We start from the raw sequence: 17,329 nt of genomic DNA on the forward strand, positions 1-17,329 counted from the left end.
TCATATGTTTCCAACTCTGCATTTTCCAGGTACAAGGTAGGACTGCATGTCCTATATCCTTTGAGGATGGATTGTTGGGGAGCAGTAAGCAAAACACTTTTTGCCTTCATTTTTCTATAATAGTTGTTCAAGGGTTTCTCTATAAATGGGGCTTCGGGACTGAAATATGATTGAAAAAATACTGCTAGAAGATAGGCATTGTAGCTGGATTTGCATAACAATTTCTCACATATTGAAAAGTAAATTTCTATATCAAAAATAAAGTGGGAATGCTGTAGCAATTGGGGTGGAGACATAACTGGCCAGAGCTTCCATGACCCCCACACACTCCTGACTTTCTTTTTTCCTCTCTGATCACTTATTACTGCGACCTTTTCAGACTCCTCCTTATTACTTGTACCTTAGAGCTGGTTTTCATGAAAACTTTCCCTTTGACACTTCTCCATTTGCCCTCTTACCTGGTTGAATAAGGTTTAAATGGAAATGAAAGTAAATGAAATCCATTTGAGCTCGTTTAGGATTCTGTAGCTGGGGGTGGTGATATACTGTAATGATGCAAAGATATCAAAGGAACTCTAGGGAAGGAATTGTTCCCATTCTCTCAAGGGCTGGAGCTGGGAAGTGCTGGAGAACTCAGTAGCCCAGGTTCCTCCTGCCTCTCCCTGTGCATTAACCTCACCCCCCTCACTCTATTTTTAGGTTTGTTCCGTCTTCTATGCTCGTGGTACTAATGCAGGTACCATAGAGTGACTGCTTGACTTCCTGAATTTATCCACAATACTTCTATTTACCAACATATATTGGCTGGCCCCTGTGAGTCCCAACTTCATTCCCAGGAGGGCATCTCATTACACACACAGCTCCCCCATCTATTAAAATCAGTCTGCTCTGATATTAAAAATGCCTTTCTCTCCCTAATTTTAATATACTTGAATAGCTTCCCAATAAAATTTCTTTCAGAATTTAGCAATTATAATGTATTTCAACTTTTAAACGCCTCAGATATTTCACTGAGTAATAACCTCTCACCACTTTTGTCCTTGTATAAAGGAAAAGAAAAATATAGTATCAGTGCTGAAAAGCTAAGCTCAGTTAGTTCAGTCCCTGGTTTTATACGGAATTTCAATCAAGAAAAACATTTTTTTCCTTCCAGGCAGTTGGACCAAGTTAAATGCAGAGAAACATAACGAGCTAGTTTCTCCAAGTTCAGTCGACATCTACAGTCACTCACTATACGAGGAGTGGTCCCTCTGCTACTGTAATTTTATAAAGGTAGAAAGATTGGATTTCTTAACTTCACCCAAACCAATTAATCAGCCGGCAAATTAAAGTCAGCTGTGGATTGAAACCCTCAGTCACAGTTTGGACTTACCACCATCAGTTATGTTATTGACAAAAAAAAATCAGATTTATAGATAGCAGCAGGATATTCAGACACTTTTGGAAATGAATACGATTCTTCATATTATTTTCCTCAGGTTGCCTGCTGTGGACTTACCCTCACACATCATTACTGAAAAAAAAAGTGTAAGTGTCGCCATTATAATTGCAATTGCCACAGAATTCTAACAATTTAATTTTATAGTTATAAAATTGCAGACTTAGCTTTGCCAAAAATGTTCCTTGTCTAAAATGTCATGTTAGTACTTATCAGATAGTTATCTTATAAATAAATATATCAGACTTAAGTCAATTGGAACACAAAAACAAACACACAAAGCCTTAATATTACAATTTTTACCCTTAAAATACGCAAGCTTAAGGTCTTGCTGCCGTTATGGCTTGCAGAGACCTGGAATAATGTGCCTGAAGGCTATTTGTATTTTTTTCTGAATTGGTGTCTACTAACTCCCCAGTAGCTGTCATACGGGGTTTGGTAATACTTCAAATTTAATGACACTAATTGCACTTAAAATGCTTTTGTAACAAGTATGTCAAGTATTTTATATATTTTGTTCATAACTAAATGAATTAGAAGAGGAATTCAGGACTCGTAGGCTTATAAATTACATGATTATACCTTTGGTAGTCTTCAATCTCAATAATCAAAATATACATCAATGGAATGCCAAGACCTTCAGGAATTAGTCAGTAAAAATGGAACTTTCAAACATGAAACCTTCCTGTCTGTAGGTTTACTGGACATGTTGATCACCTTTTCACACCCTCTCATGAAATACTGCTTCTAGATGTTTTAATTGATGGAATCATGGAGCAAAAGGAGACAATGAGAAATTAGAACCTTGGAGTGGGAACTATTTCACTGCCTCGAATTATAAAATAAATTATGTTGACTGCTCCACTCATTCACCATTTCCTTATTTATGGACTCACTCAGATGACTATTATACAATAGGATATATACCTATTTATTTTTTCAAAATAATTCCATTACTTTTTTTTTTTTAAAGAAACACAGGTATAAAATTCAACATTTAAAAGTACTTTAAATACACCAGTGAGCAGAAGCCAATTTTTTATCATTTGTTCCTGGAATTTCATGAAGGCTTGAGTATTCCTAAGTATGAACAACAATGACAAAATTAACTCAGAGGTAGTATTCTTGTACTTCTATACATTAATGTATGTAGAATACAGTCTACCACTGTTCAAGACCTTAAAAATCAGTTCAGTTGTTAAAGTATGAGTTTCACTCACAGAAGTTAATTAATTAAAATAAAATTAGAGATAGGGTCAAAATCCAGAAGATTTATATAAAATGGTAAGAATCATCACATTTCCATTGGAGTGTTGGTTTTTGATAAAATCTATTTATAAAAGATAAATTAAATGCATGAACTTGAAGTAATATATCCTGCTAATATCATGTTGAAAAAGTAACTAAGCACCATAGGCCTTATCTATATCTTTCTCACCCATATTAGGAGAAAACAACAACAAAAAACAAACCACCAGAGCAAAGATAGTCTTTTCAAAGAAAAAGTGCTGGAACAACTGGCCCTCCACATGCAAAGAAGAAAAAAATAAATAATCTGGACATAGAGTTTATACTCTTAGCAAAGATTAACTCAAAATGGGTCATAGAAATAAACACAAAACTGTAAAACTACAAGATAACATAGAAGAAGACTTAGACAACCTTGGGTATAGTGATGACTTTTTAGATTTAAAACCAAAAGCACAATCCATGAATAAAATATTGACAAGATGAATGATATTAAAATTAAAAATTTCTGCCCTGCCTGAAAAAGGCAATATCCAGAGAATGAGAAGACAAGTCACAGACTGGGAACAAAGTATCTGCAAAAGACACATCTGATAAAGGACTGCCATCCAAAATATGAAAAGAAATCATAAAATTCAATAATAAGAAAATGAACAACTCAGTTAAAAAAATGGGCTGAAGACCTGAACAGACATCTCATCAAAGAAGATATATAGATGGCAAATAAGCATATGAAAGTTGCTCCACATCATATGTCATTAGGGAAACACAAAATAAAACAGTCTATACAAACTACCTTGTATAAAGTAGATAAACAATAAGGATATATTGTACAGCACAGGCAATTAGAGTCATTACTACGTAACAATTTTCAATAGAGCATAGTCTCTAAAAATACTGAATCACTATGCTGTATACCTGAAACTAATATTGTAAATCAACTATACTTCAATAAAAAGAAAATCTGGAACACTGACAGCACCAAATTCTGGTGAGAATGGGGAGTGTCATCCATTGCTGGTGGGCCTATAATGATGGAGGCATGTAATTATTATTTGTCCAACACCAAGGTGAAACCTTTAACTGTGGACTCTAGGAGATAATGATGTGTCAAAACAGGTTCATCCACTGTAACAAGTGTACCACCGTGGTGGGGAATATTGATAATGGAGGAGAGCGTGGCGGGGGGCAGAGGGTATATGGAAATCTCTGTGCCTTCTCAATTTAGCTGTGAACCCAAAACTGCTTTAAAAAATAAAATTTTATCAAACAAACTGCCTGATTTTAGATTCAGGAACTAGGTGGCATGAGGCTGCAACAGCTATTTTTGAAACGTGCTATGTAATGAATATTTTTATAGTTTGTTACTAGCAAGAACAGCTGTATGTTAGTATATCTTTCTCTATATAAAAAAATTAAGCTGAGTATATATCTTATTATAACTTTAACTTTTTGATTTTTGTAGTCTGTGAAATCTCAATGATCTCTAATGAGCTCTGCTAAGAGTAGAAGCTAAAAAGAGCATAAGGAATTAGTTTTTAAAATTGTATTATTTACACTGAGGTCCATGGAGACCAATCTTTAACATCCCACCAGATGGCTCTCCACAATCCCACTGTGAATTTCTGATTTTTCGAGTCACATCAGTCCCTAGCTTTTGAAGTCTACTATGTCTTGGATTATTTTTAATTTTATCATATCTTTCACCTAGTCTGTTATATCTTCCACAATAACAATCATTATATTTTAGTCACATATATCTTCTATCTATGGAATTATTTGGAATCAGTTTCCTCCCACTCTGCCCTTTCCCTGATCCCTGCATTTTTTTTTTCTATATTTTAAACCAGCTGTAATGGGTATTTCAGTATTATACTCAGAACTCCTTCTCAAAGCCTATGTACACATACTCCAACTTATGGGAATTTAACTGCTGATCACTCACAGCTCTGTCCCTCACTGAGAATTGCCCTTGGACACAGGGAACCTTATTGCCCAGGAGCTGCCTACAGCCAGTGACAGATTGGTGCTGAGACTCAAACTGGTATGGCTATAGACATTATTTCAGGTCCAAGACTTTGCATAATAAAAACTAAGTTTTCAGTGGCAACTGCAGTGAAGACCAACTTCTCCTGCTGCCCAGGCCAGGGATCCTCACTTCCTTACAGTTGTATCTCCCAAGACCATTCCTCAATGAATCTTCTGCATGTAATTTCTTATCTCAGAATCTGTTTCCAGAAAATCCAACCTAAGACACCAACCCTCAAATCCTCTTAAGATATTTGAAGAACAAAGAAAATCAGAGAAAGGAACATTGGTCACAAAGAGGGATTTTGCTCTAACCTCAATATGAAGTCATAATGAACAAGGCTGAAGTTTTTTTACATATAACCTTTTTTTTATTGAGTTATACTCATTTTACAATGTTGTGTCAAATTCCAGTGTAGAGCACAATTTTTCAGTGATACATGAACATACATATATTCATTGTCATATTCTCTTTCGCTGTGAGTCACCACAAGATCCTGTATATATTTCCCTGTGCTACGCAGTACAATCTTGTTTATCTATTCTACGATTTTAAAATCCCAGTCCCTTCCCACCCCCCATCCCCCTGGCAACCACAAGTTTGTATTCTATGTCTATGAGTCTGTTTCTGTTTTGTATTTTTTTTTTCAGATTCGCATATGAGCAATCTCATATGGTATTTTTCTTTCTCTTTCTTTCTCTTTCTCATTACTTCACTTAGAATGACATCCTCTAGGAGCATCCATGTTGCTGCAAATGGTGTTATGTTGTCAGTTTTTATGGCTGAATAGTATTCCATTGTATAAATATACCACATCTTTATCCAGTCATCTGTTGATGGACATTTAGGCTGCTTCCATGTCTTGGCTATTGTAAATAGTGCTGCTATGAACATTGGGGTGCAGGTGTCATTTTGAAGTAGGGTCCCTTCTGGATATATGCCCAAGAGCAGGATTCCTGGGTCACATGTTAAGTCTATTCCTAGTCTTTTGAGGAATCTCCATAATGTTTTCCATAGTGGCTGCACCAAACTGCATTGCCGCCAGCAGTGTAGCAGGGTTCCTTTTTCTCCACAGCCTCTCCAGCATTTGTCTTTTGTGGATTTTGAATGATGGTCATTCTGACTGGTGTGAAGTGATACCTCATCGTAGTTTTGATTGGCATTTCTCTGATAATTAGTGATATTGAGCATTTTTTTCATGCTTTCAATTGTATCAGTAGGCTTATTACTTAGAGCTGAGTTCAAACATAGCAGCCTCTATTCCTCAATTCTTTTTACGACCAAACCCAAATCCCGTATCTCTGAACCTCATGAAATGGAAAAACCTGACTTTGGTAGAGCAGTTAAGGAGACGATGGCCAAGGTTGACTACTCTAAATCTTCTTAGGAGTGGCTTAGCACCTGTTAGCAGCTCTGGACTGTTCTTAAAACTCCAAGGATACAGAACACAATATTCTTAAAAAACAAACAGAAAAGACAGGGGGATAATTGATCAGATAAGACCTGCTATTCTGCTATTTTTTAAATTTTGTTTTACTGAAGTATATTTGATTTGCAATGTCAATGTTGTGTGAGTTTCTGGTGTACAGCATAGTGACTCAGTTATACATATATATTCTTTTTCATATTAGTTTTTGTTACTGATTACAAAGTCTGTTACACAAGGCTTTACAAATAGAGACTGATAAATTTTAGTTATATGTTTGTTATCTGGCAGGTTTCAGCCAGACTGCAAACACCTTTAGAAAAGGAACTTTTACCTGTGTTTCTCAGCTTTAATAATAATAGCCTGTGATGTATTGTAGGCATTCAACAATTTTTTTTAAATAAATGACTGAATAAATGTTTAAAATTTCATAAAACACGTGTTTAGCTAATTAATTGATAATATTTTGGAAAAAATCTAGAAACTGAACTGTAAGGATGCTATTAGTTATCTCCTAATTTTGCACAACTCTGTTAATCAACATTGAACCCAATTATCTATGAATTCAGCTATGTCTCTATTCTCATAAGAATATTAATTAAAAGCTTTATGAAATGTTCTCCTAAAGTCAAGCTAAATTATTACACACATCCATATATATAGGCCATAACAAATGACCACCTAAGTTGGACACTGCCTAGTTACTGGGAACACCACCTAAATGACACTAGTGCAACTATTCAATCAGGCAGCCCTTTAAAATCTCCCTGAAACATAGTCTGCAGATAGATTTAAAAAGAAAGTATGTGAAAATCTATTAATGAACCAAAAACAGACTCATGGTCATAGAAAACAAACTATGGTTACCAAAGGAGAAAAGGCAGGGAGGCATAAATTAGGGATTGGGGATTAACAGACACACGTTACTATATATAAAATAGATAAACAAGGACCTACTGTTTAGCACAGGGGACTATACTCAATTTCTTGTAATAACATTTAATGGAAAAGAATCTGAAAAAAAAACCTATGTATGTATATGTATAACTGAATCACTTTGCTGTACACTCAAAATGAACACTGTAAATCAATTACACTTCAATAAATTTTTTTTAGAAAGAAATTATGCTGTTTCTTGACCTTTATGATGAATTCATGTGTACTAATTATGAGCACTGATTTTATTTCTATCTGCTCTCAATGTGTATGTTATATTTACCAGAATGTAATTTTTCCTATTTGAAAACAAAACTTGTGGTCATACTGATATTAGGAAATGTGGAATGTTTCTTGTGTTTCTCAAAGATTACTTACAGTGGTTTTGTGCTTAAAATCACAGAATATATTTAAGAATCCTGTAATATAGGCTTCCAGGGGAAGATGGTGGAGTAGAAGGACGCTTGCAGGTCACCCTCTCCCACAAATACACCAAGACCCACATCTACAGACCCACTCAGCCAACCAGAGCACCTGTGGAACTCCGACAGAACATCGCCCTCTTCAAAAGACAAAGACACCAAAAATCTGGTAGGAGAAAAGGAAAAAAGAAAGAACAAAATGCAAAGCAGCGCGGGACGGGTCCCGCGGGGAGGCAGCGGCAAAGGAGGACTGGCGCTCGCTCGCTGGGTCTCCCCTCTCCAACTGAGAGGCCAGCAGGACGGAGAGGGAGCCTCCAAGGCTCGGATCTGTACAGAGCAGCCCTTGACTAACAGAACTAAGTCAAACGGGCACAGAGCGTACCCCCGACACCCAGCCTGAGACGCGGCCAGCAGCGGCGGGCAGGGCCAGGCTGCACAAGCCGGGCGGAGGACGGAAGTGGCTGCACGGAGGCAGCCCTGGGGGAACGCAAGGGGCTGCGTGCCGTGGCTGTGGGTGCACAGGGCAGAACAACCTGGGCCCTCCATGAAACAGCAAGGTTGATGTGCTCTCGGGGAAAGGGTGCACACCCCCATCTCTGAAAACCCGCGGAAAGTTTTCAGGGGAAGAGAGGCAGGGCTCAGGCACAGCCTCCATATCCTCCGCGCTGAGCACTCAGGCGGGGGCGGGGGCGAAACCTGCATCCGTACCGAAGGGCTTAGCAGCCTCAAAGGCCAGACTGAGACTGGCTTTCAGCCCGGGGCAGATACGATCCTTCCATCCTGGTCCCTCAGCGAACTTGCTCCACAAAGACAAACAAGGAGCTGGGTTTTGGCTCGGAGCAGGGACAGGTCTTCCCCGAGCCCACCTGCGGAGCGCCGACCAGGGCGGAGCGCGCAGCCGCACAGAAAGCGGAACTACCGGTGGCGCAAGTAGAGGGAGAGCGGCCCCCCCGCCTTTCCGGCAGGAACACAGCCCCTGACCGAGGTGCTGGGAGGGGACACGACCCGCCCTCCTACCTGGCCAGTCTGCAACATCTGACTGCGGCATCCGGAGGGGCAGCGACCCGCCCGCCCACAGCAGAGAGCTGCACCTGACCCAGTGTTAGGAGGAGGCGCGATTTGCCGACAGGTGCTGGGAGCAGCACAGAAGAGGGCGCCAACGAAGGGCCTCTGAAAACAGAAAGCTGAGCTTCCAAAACAGGACGAAGACAGAAAGACTTCACATTAAAAGCACACAGACTCCAGGAGAACACCGACAAACCCCCCCCCTTTTTTTTTAATGTTTTTACCTGTTCTATTTTCTATTAGTCTCTTAATCTTTACTTCTTAATTAATTTCTATTTCTCTTGGGTTTTGATGTCCTGCTATTGATTAGACACAGGTTTCAAATACATCTATTCATCTCCCCCCCCTTTTTTTGTAAAGGTTTTAAAAGGACGTCTCAACCTGATTAATACTCTGCTTCAACTCACTCTTCTATTATTCATTATACACTGTTTTCAAACCCTCTTTCTCCCTTCTTTTAAAATTCTTTCTCTCTCTCTCTTATTTTTTTTTCTTTTTTTCCTAAGTTCTATTCCTAAATAGGCATCAGATAGATAAAATCCTTAAGGACCAAAATAGACAACTGATACTCCATAAACCACAGTGCCAGAGAGGTATGAGCAAGATGAAGAAGCAGAAAAACCTTTCCCAATTAAAAGAACAAGAGAAATCCCCTGAAAGAAAGATCAACGAAATAGACATCGATAGCCTACTAGATCAAGATTTCAAAAAAGGAGTGATCGAATTGCTGAAGGAATTAAAAGAGATAGTGTTTAGAGATATAAAATATGTCAAAAATGAAATTGAAGCTATAAAGAAGAGCCAAGTAGAATGGGTAAACTCATTGACAGAGATGAGGAATGATCTAATAGCTGTGCAAAGCCGACTAGATAATGCAGAGGAACGAATTAGTGATCTAGAAGACAGGGCAATAGAAAGCACCCATTCAGAAGAACTACAAGATAAGCAAATAAAAAATAATGAAAATAGCATAAGGGACCTATGGGATAATATAAAGCATCCCAATCGTTGCATAATAGGGGTCCCAGAAGGGGAAGAAAGATCAAAGGGGATTGAAAAGGTTTTTGAAGAAATCATGACTGAAAACTTCCCAAACTTAAAGAAGGAATCAGAGATCCAAGTACAGGAAGCTCAGAGGGTCCCAAACAGGAAGAACCCAAATAGACTCACACCAAGACATATCATAATCAAGATGGCCAGGGTCAAGGATAAAGAAATGATTCTAAAGGCAGCAAGAGAAAAGCAAAGAGTAAGTTACAAGGGAACCCCCATAAGGTTCTCAGCTGATTTCTCTACACAAACACTACAGGCCAGAAGGGAGTGGCAAGATATATTCAAAGCCCTGAATGAAAAAAAAAAGATGCAGCCTAGGATCCTTTATCCAGCAAGGCTATCCTTGAGGATAGAAGGAGAAATAAAGAGTTTCACAGACAAAAAAAAGCTGCAGGAGTTTAGCAACACTAAACCCATGCTAAAAGAAATATTGAAAGGGCTATTCTAAATAGAAAAGCAGCAGGATGCTACAGAAATGAGAAACACACAACTGGAAAGGTGATAACTCATGAATTACAAATAAAGTAAACATGAAATTATACAAGAAGACATACAGATCACTGAGAGTGGGAGAGGGAGTCAGGGAAATATAGAATATTTTTTCTTTTCTTTTTTAAATTTTTTTAACAGTAGGATGGGTTTGAGATCATGTTACTATCAGTTCAATAAAAACAGTTATAGTAATGGGTTGATAGATTTACAAAAAGGGTAACCACAAGCCAAAAATTTACAAAGGAGTCACAAAAATTAAATAAAGTCCATGATAATACAAAGGAAAATTACCAAACAACAAAAGGAAGAAGAAAGGAACAAAGAGGATATACCAATTCAACTGCAAAGATAAGTTCAAAATGGCAATAAACACACATCTATCATTAATTACTGTAAATGTTAATGGACTAAATGCTCCAGTCAAAAGACACAGAGTGGCAGACTGGATAATAAAGCAAGAACCTTCAATATGCTGCATACAAGAGACCCACTTTAGGGAGAAGGACACATATAGATTGAGAGTGAAAGGATGGAAAAGGATATTCCATGCAAATGGAAAAGCCAAAAAAGCAGGTGTTGCAGTACTGATTTCAGACAAAATAGACTTTAAAACAAAGGCCATAAAGAAAGATAAAGAAGGACATTTTATAATGATTAAAGCAGTGATACATGATGAGGATATTACACTCGTTAATATATATGCACCCAATATAGGAGCACCTAAGTACATACAGAATTACTAACAGAGATAAAGGGGGATATTGATGGGAATACAATCATAGTTGGAGATTTTAACACTGCATTAACATCACTAGACAGATCTTCCAGACAGAAAATAAACAAGGCAACAGAGAAATTAAATACTACAATAGAAAAACTAGATTTGGTGGATATTTTCAGAGCATTCCACCCCCAAAAAATAGGATACACATTCTTTTCAAGTGCACATGGAACATTTTCCAGGATTGATCATGTACTTGGGCACAAAAGAAACCTCAACAATTTTAAGAAGATAGAAATTATCTCAAGCATCTTTACTGACCACAATGCCATGAAACTGGAAATCAACAACAGAGAAACAAAGGAGAAAAAAAGGAAAGCATGGAGATTAAACAATATGTTATTGAAAAAACAATGGATCAATGAGGAAATCAAAGCTGAAATTAAAAAATACCTTGAGACAAATGATAATGAAAGCACAACCACTCAAAACCTATGGGACACAGCAAAGGCAGTGCTAAGAGGGAAGTTTATAGCGATACAGGCCTTCCTCAAAAAAGAAGAACAATCTTAAATAAACAATTTAACCCACCACCTGAATGAATTAGAAAACGAAGAACAAAAAGCCCCAAAAAGCAGCAGAAGGAAGGAAATAATAAAGATCAGAGAGGAATTAAATACAATAGAGATTAACAAGACCATAGAAAAAAATCAACCAAACCAAAAGCTGGTTTTTTGAAAAAGTAAATAAAATCGACAAACCTCTGGCCAAACTCACAAAGAAGAAAAAAGAGAGAGCACAAATTAGCAAAATAAGAAAGGAAAATGGAGAAATTACAACAAACAAAATAGAAATATAGAATATTATACGAGAATATTATGAAAAACTATATGGAACCAAACTGGATAACCTAGAGGAGATGGACAAGTTTCTGGAAACATACTGTCCACCAAAACTGAATCAAGAAGAATCTGAACACTTGAACAATCCGATCACTAGAAAGGAAATAGAAATAGCAATTAAAAACCTCCCTACAAATAAAAGTCCAGGACCGGACGGCTTCACCGGGGAATTCTACCAAACATACAAAGAAGAACTCATACCAGTCCTTCTCAAACTCTTCCAGACGATTGAAAAGGAGGGAATACTCCCAAACTCATTCTATGAAGCCACCATCACCCTGATACCAAAACCAGGCAAAGACACTACAAAAAAAGGGAATTATAGGCCAATATCACTGATGAACGTAGACGCCAAAATCCTCACCAAAATTTTAGCAAATAGAATCCAACAACACATAAAAAAGATTATACATCATGACCAAGTGGGGTTCATCCCAGGGACACGAGGCTGGTTCAACATACGCAAATCAATCAGTGTGATACATCACATCAACAAGAGAAAGGACAAAAACCACATGATCATCTCAATCGATGCAGAAAAAGCATTTGATAAAATTCAACACCCGTTTATGATAAAAACTCTCGCCAAAGTGGGTATAGAGGGAACATATCTCAACATAATAAAAGCTATATATGACAAACCTACAGCCAGCATAGTACTCAACGTTAAAAAACTCAAAAGCTTCCCACTAAAATCTGGGACAAGACAAGGATGCCCACTATCACTACTCCTATTCAACATAGTCCTGGAAGTCCTAGCCACAGCAGTCAGGCAAGAGAAAGAAATAAAAGGGATCCAAATTGGAAAAGAAGAGGTAAAAGTGTCACTATATGCTGATGACATGTTACTATATATAGAAAACCCTAAAAGGTCCACACAAAAGCTACTAAAGCTGATTGAAGAATTCAGCAAGGTAGTAGGTTACAAAATTAATGTTCAAAAATCAGTTGCATTTCTTTACACTAACGATAAATCAACAGAAGAAGAAAGTAAAGAAACAATCCCCTTTAAAATAGCACCCAAAGTAATAAAATATCTGGGAATAAATCTAACCAAGGAGGTGAAAGAATTATACACAGAAAACTATAAACCATTGATGAAGGAAATTAAAGAAAACTTTAAAAAATGGAAAGATATTCCATGCTCTTGGATTGGAAGAATCAATATTGTTAAAATGGTCACACTGCCCAAGGCAATCTACAGATTTAATGCAATCCCTATCCAATTACCCAGGACATATTTCACAGAACTAGAAAAAATCATAATAAAATTCATATGGAACCATCAAAGACCTAGAATTGCCAAAGCATTACTGAAGAGAAAGAAAGAGGCTGGAGGAATAACTCTCCCAGACTTCAGACAATACTATAGAGCTACGGTCATCAAGACAGCATGGTATTGGTACCAAAACAGACATATAGACCAATGGAACAGAATAGAGAGCCCAGAAATGAACCCACAAACTTTTGGTCAACTCATCTTTGATAAAGGAGGCAAAAATATACATTGGAATAAAGACAGTCTCTTCAGCAAATGGTGTTGGGGAAACTGGACAGCAGCATGTAAAACAATGAAGCTAGAACACTCCCTTACACCATATACAAAAATCAACTCAAAACAGATTAAAGACTTAAACATAAGACAAGATACAATAAACCTCCTAGAGGAAAACATAGGCAAAACATTATCTGACATACATTTAAAAAATTTTCTCCTAGAAGAAATAAAAGCAAGAATAAACAAATGGGACCTAATGAAACTTACAAGCTTCTGCACAGCAAAGGAAACCAGAAATAAAACAAGAAGAAAACCTACGGAATGGGAGAAAATTTTTGCAAGTGAAACCGACAAAGGCTTGATCTCCAGAATATATAAGCAGCTCATACAACTCAATAAGAAAAAAATAAACAACCCAATCCAAAAATGGGCAGAAGACCTAAACAAGCAATTCTCCAAGGAAGACATACAAATGATCAAAAAGCACATGAAAAAATGCTCAATATCACTAATTATCAGAGAAATGCAAATCAAAACTACAATGAAGTATCACCTCACACCAGTCAGAATGGCCGTCATTCAAAAATCCACAAATGACAAATGCTGGAGAGGCTGTGGAGAAAGGGGAACCCTCCTACACTGCTGGTGGGAATGCAGTTTGTTGCAGCAACTATGGAAAACAGTGTGGAGATTCCTCAAAAGACTAGGAATAGACTTACCATATGACCCAGGAATCCCATTCCTGGGCTTGTATCCAGAAGGAAATCTACTTCAGGATGACACCTGCACCCCAGTGTTCATAGCAGCACTATTTACTATAGCCAAAACATGGAAACAGCCTAAATGTCCATCAACAGGTGACTGGATAAAGAAGAGGTGGTATATTTATACAATGGAATACTACTCAGCGATAAAAACTGACAACATAATGCCATTTGCAGCAACATGGATGCTCCTGGAGAATGTCATTCTAAGTGAAGTAAGCCAGAAAGAGAAAGAAAAATACCATATGAGATCGCTCATATGAAGGAAATATACACAAAATGTTATGATAACTCACAGAGAAAAAAATGTGACAATGAGTGTGTATATGTCCATGAATAACTGAAAAACTGTGCTGAACACTGGAATTTGACACAACATTGTAAAATGATTATAAATCAATAAAAAATGTTAAAAAAAAAAAGAATCCTGTAATATAATACCTCCAGTTCCGGAGATTTCAATCATTTAAATGATGAACTGCGTTTCTTGTGCGTGCGTGTGTGTGTGTCTATGTGTGTGTTTGTGTGTGTGTGTGTGTGTGCGTCTATGTGTGTGTGTCTGTGTGTGTGTGTATGTGTCTGTGTGTCTATGTGTCTGTATGTGTCTGTGTGTCTGTGTGTGTGTGTCTGTGTGTGTGTATGTGTCTGTGTGTGTGTCTGTGTGTCTGTGTGTGTGTGTCTATGTGTCTGTGTGTGTGTGTATCTATGTGTGTGTGTCTATGTGTCTGTGTGTGTGTGTCTGTGTATGTGTGTGTGTGTGTGTGTGTACCACTTTGTAACAGATATTGTCAGTAGTCTGCTCATAGCCTCTCAAATCCTTTTACCATTTTCATAGGTACATGCTGTGAATCCTCAGAGCTGGTTCCTTCAGTCCATGGCTAGACTCTTGCTGTTAGAATGCTGGATTCAGATTGGGAAGTACCTGAGAAGTTATGTCCACCAGAGGAGCCACTAACTGAAGGATAATGATGCAATGGCATAAATACTCTCACCCCCTCATTCCTGAATAAGGTAACTGTGAAGTGTCTGTGACAGTGTCTGCAAAGCTTCCTGTGGGCTGAGCCTGTTATATTACAAGAACCTTTGCTTGACATCACACCCTCAAGAGGATGCAATTTTATGAATTGTGTCCCTCAAACAAATATGTTGAAGTCCCAATCCCCATTACCTCATAATGTGACCTCATTTTGAAATAGGTCACAATTGCCTATTTATAAAGGTAAGCAAAATAAAATGAGGTCATTTGTGTGCCCTTTGGTCCAATATGGCTGGTGTCCTCATAAGAAGGGGGATACAGACACACACGGAGAAGGCCATGTGAACATGAAGGTGGAGTCTGGGTGATGCATCTACAAGCCAAAGAGAGTCAAAGATGGCCAGAAACCACCAGGAACTAGGAGAAAGGCATGGAACAATTCTCCTTCACAGCTCTCAGAAGGAACCAACCCTGCCAACACTTTGACCTCAGATGTCTACTCTCCCGAACTGTGAGACAATACATTTCTGTTGTTTAAGACACCCAGTTTGTGGTGCTTTGTTACCTTTAAACAAACCATTTGGAGTCTAAATGCTCCCTAGACTGAATCATTTTCCTATTTCCTCTCCCCTCACTGTGAACATTTTCTAAAAAGTAATTTGTATACAAGTATCCACCTCAGTGTTTGCTTCTAGAAGCTTCTAAGACAACTAACTTGTATCTCTAATTATGAGAGTGCAAAAAAAAAAGAAGATAATTAGAATAGAATTGGTAAAGACTAGTCCTCTTACAGAACAAGGCAGAAGTGTTTGGGAACTGAGCATTTAGACTTCATTCTGCCCTCCACGAATACCCTACCTTTCTCTCTAAGAGATAACAATTACCTCATTAACTTCCACTCTTATTCTAATAACAGAGTCCAGCACTTTTCTCATTAACTCAACTTATTTCTGGATTTAAGTACTTTAATTCTACTCTGAGAATTTCTTGATTTCTGTTCGCCTTTACCCTAGTTTTGTTCCTTTCTTTTCATCTTTGGAAAATGCTTATAGGCTTATTGCAGGTTTCCCCAAACTGTCATATAGACTCCATTGGTTGTCTCCTACTTGGCTTCTGACTTACAGTTATGCAGAAATGTATCATCAGAATTTATTTCAGAATCTTTCAACACTCTCAACACGTGTATACTTTAGAGTCACATACGATGAGATCATGGGTTCACATTTATCGTTTTAAGCTTTTCTGAAGTCAAGAGTATGTCTTTGAATCTGCTGAGCAATTCAGTCCTCACCATCCTAAATTCTAAATAGGCACAGCCACTTTAATTGAAAGGTTTCCATTACACTTACATCCCCAGCCAATTTTCTTCCCTCCTCTGAATGAAATCAAGCAATTGCCCATTTGCTTTCCCATGTAAGATGAACTTGTCAACAAGGTAAATAACAAATTTATTAGATACCATCCTTTTAGCCGAATTGGATTTCTAACAGATGTTCAAAGAGTTTAAGTCCTCCATTATTTCCATACAGATGGTTTTGTGTTAATTTGGAAATCTTTTATGAATTTTTATACATAATCTTCATTTGATTTGAATATCTATCAGAGTTATTCTTTCAAAACATATTTATCCTGTATTTATGTTGTACTGCTTAACAGCCAGATTTTGGCAAAATATTAACCCACAATGATGTTAACTCTGCTTATTTTCCCTATTTTTACCTTTCCTCAAAGATTCTCTATTATGCTTCACAGAGCATGTGTATAAAAATAAAGTGTAAAATCATAAATGTCCTCAACATATTTGTCTTCTGTTATTCCTTTCTTGTAAACAGTTGTCATCTTATGCTGCCATAAGAATATATCATAGACTGGAAGCTTAAACAACAGAAATTTATTTTCTCACAGTTTTGACATCTGGAAGTCTCAGCTCAGGGTGCCAGAATGATCGATCAGGTATTATCAGAATGATCAAGTTCTGGTGAGACCTCTCTTCCTGCCTTGTAGGTAGTCACCATCTCTTTCTGTCCTCAGATGGTGGAAAGGGAGCAAGTTCCTTGGTGTCTCTTCTTATAAGGGCATTAATCCTATCATAAGAGCCCCATCTTCATGAACTCATCCAAGTCTAATCACCTCCCAAAGGTCACATCCCCAAATACCATCATTACAGGGGGTTAGGGCTTCAACATATGAATTCTAGGAGGAAATAAACATTCAATCCATAACAATATCCATTGCTCTTTTCATACTACTCTGCTCTTCCATGTCTTGTTAATACCTATGAAAACATACTGAGTTAAGGCCTATGCTTACTGAATACGTTATATGAACTTCAGCTCCCTATATAGACAGACACCTTAAG

The sequence above is a fragment of the Camelus bactrianus genome, chromosome 14 (genome assembly GCF_048773025.1).
Source record: "Camelus bactrianus isolate YW-2024 breed Bactrian camel chromosome 14, ASM4877302v1, whole genome shotgun sequence".
Taxonomy (NCBI): Eukaryota; Metazoa; Chordata; class Mammalia; order Artiodactyla; family Camelidae; genus Camelus; species Camelus bactrianus.